Source organism: Nicotiana tabacum, chromosome 19, assembly GCF_000715075.1.
Source record: "Nicotiana tabacum cultivar K326 chromosome 19, ASM71507v2, whole genome shotgun sequence".
NCBI lineage: Eukaryota > Viridiplantae > Streptophyta > Magnoliopsida > Solanales > Solanaceae > Nicotiana > Nicotiana tabacum.
The window spans coordinates 58,758,191-58,760,783 of NC_134098.1; positions in this window are offsets into that span (position 1 = coordinate 58,758,191).

Consider the following 2,593-nt stretch of genomic DNA (forward strand, 5'->3'; position numbering starts at 1 on the left):
TAGACTGTAACTGGGAGGGAAAGGAGGTGGTCGTCCCCGGGCCCAACGATGACATCACTACTCACGTGAAGGGGCACTTAAATGTTTATACTTACTCCTTCACGTTCGCCCTCGGTAGACCCCATAATCTTCGGCTTCTACAAAAGGTACAAGGTCTGCCTTAGGCAGATTCACCCGTCCTTTTGGAGGATTGTAATCCTCCTTTGCCACTTTGTGAATAACACCGAAGCACCTCGGTTCACCCTCAACCATCTGCTTCGTCTATACAATCCCTGAATCTTCCTAGGGGGGTTGATCAAGTTCGTTCGCCGAGCAAGTAAGGCTCCATTCTCGAGCATCGACGAGGATCGAGATTGAGGTTGGCAGGGGGAGTTCGTTCGGGTGAAAATCGAAAACCTCATCCCCTTCGAATTTATACCGTTCGCCAAAAAGTGGAAGCATCTTGTAAATCTTTTCCTTCTCGAGTGTTTGACATTCCTCTTTATTCTTTTTCTAATTGCCTATGTTTGTCATTGTGCAACAGTTGTCAGGTTCCTAATGCAGTACCCCGCTTCAAGGAGTGGATTGAGGGGATCTGCAAACATATGTCTTACTTCTAGCGCGCATGGTGCAAGCTTTCGAGAGGCAGGTGGGAGGTCTGTTCCCGTGGTGAGGCTCTCTCCTGAATGATTACACTCATACACTCAACTTGTGTTTCGCTAAGCCTTTCTTCCTTCTCCCAGGTTTACCCAAAACTACCGAGCTTAGACAGTTGGATGAGGGCGAGGATACCGTCTCGGTTCCCGAACCCTCCGCTTAGAGACAGTTCGGGGTTGCCGCAAAGGAGGAGAAAAATAAGAAGAAGAGTAAGTCCTCGGGCTTCGCGGATGCCGAGGTGAAGAAGAAGAGGGTGGCCATCCTGATCCAGAAAAGCAACAAAAGGAGCACCAAGTTCGGGGTACCAGACTCTGATTCCTTCTACCGGCTCAAGAACTATTCCGATGATGACGACCTTGAGCTCATTCCTCATAAGTCGACCATCAACGGGGAGGAGCAGGCGGCAACCGGGAAAGGTGACCAAGAGGTCGGTCCCCCTCTAGCCCAGGAACCAAAGGGAGAGTCAGAGGCCACGGCCTCCCGAGAAGCCGTTTTTGCCCTGAAGGAGGTAGCTGGTGTCATTGGCATTGCGGAGATGCTGTCCTATACTAAGTCCAAGCTCGAAGAGGCTCGAACTGATAAAGAGAAATCAAACGAGATGGCGCTGAGCCCAGATGATGCCACGTTCTTCGATGGCATGAATATGGCAGTGTTGGAGGACTTCTCCGGGCTTGGTAACCTGGAGGTCCCAAAAAAGGATGTGACATCGGGAGCGGGCTAGCCAAGCTCGATCCCGAAACTAGTGAAGCAGTTCCCTGTCCCGAGTGTGGACCCCGACCGTAATAGAACAATCGTTCTTACTATCCCAGCGGATGCTAGAGCGTTGTCCGCTCCGGTGGGCATGGCCAGCTACCTTCGTTTCTTGGTGACCGAGGAGGACCAGGCAAAGATGAACAAAGTAGGAACGTCGAGCCTCTTCAATGAGGTGAAACATGCCTTGAACCGGGTAAGATGTCTATCCTTTTTATCCTTTGAAAATGGTTTCTCAGCATTTTCTAATGACCTCATTGTTTTTGCAGACTTTAATACTTCATCATGAAAGTTTCCTTCGGTCCCACTTGGAAATCACCCAGCTCGAGCTCAAAGAGCAAGTCTGGAAGAAGGACATGTACAAGGCTCTCAGTGAACAACAAGACAAGTCCCTCAAGGACTTCCCAATTCTTCGAGCCGAGCTGGAAAAGGCTTAGAAGGAGGCCTCGTCCGTGAAGCAAGAGCACGATGATCTGGTCGAGAAGGTAAGGAATTTTAGGCAAAAAACAAGAAGCTACTCGTGGTGACTAACAACGCAACTTCACAGGTCCAAGAAGATGTATACTTGATCGACCAGCTACGGGCTGAGATGGATGAGGTCAAGGCCACGACCAAGGCGTGTAAGGGCAAGATGGACCTGCTGGCTTCAAAAAAAGAGTCTACAAAAGAGGAATTGTCATCGATCAAGGACCAACTTTGGGTGGAAAAGGTCGAGGCCGACAAGTGGTCTCTGCTAAATGATGAACTCCGGGCACAGATGAACTCAGCCATCACGGAATAGGATGCCCTAGGCCAAGAATATACCCCGTTGAGGTCCAAATTGGAGGCAACTTCTATTGATTCCTCTTTCGTCGAGGAAATGCTGGCCCAGTATAAGACTGATGTCGAGATAGCTGAGGTCCGCTTAAAGATGAAGGCCAAGTATGTAAAGAAGCTATCCCGTAGAGAGAACTTCGAGGAGATCCATGCCCGAGGGTTTGACCTGTAAGCCGAGATCAAAAAAGCCAAGAGACTCGAGGCCGAGGCAAAGGAACTCTATGAGCTTGAGGGTCCCAAAGGCTCCGAGGGTTCCGATAATTCTGGTGACGAGTCGAGCCTCGATGAAGTCCAGGCGTAAATGCCTTAGTTCTTTTTTATTTTTCTCTTGTATATTTTTTTTTGTTTATTTTGAGGTCGTTTTATCTACCCGTCTAAATATTTTTGAAAT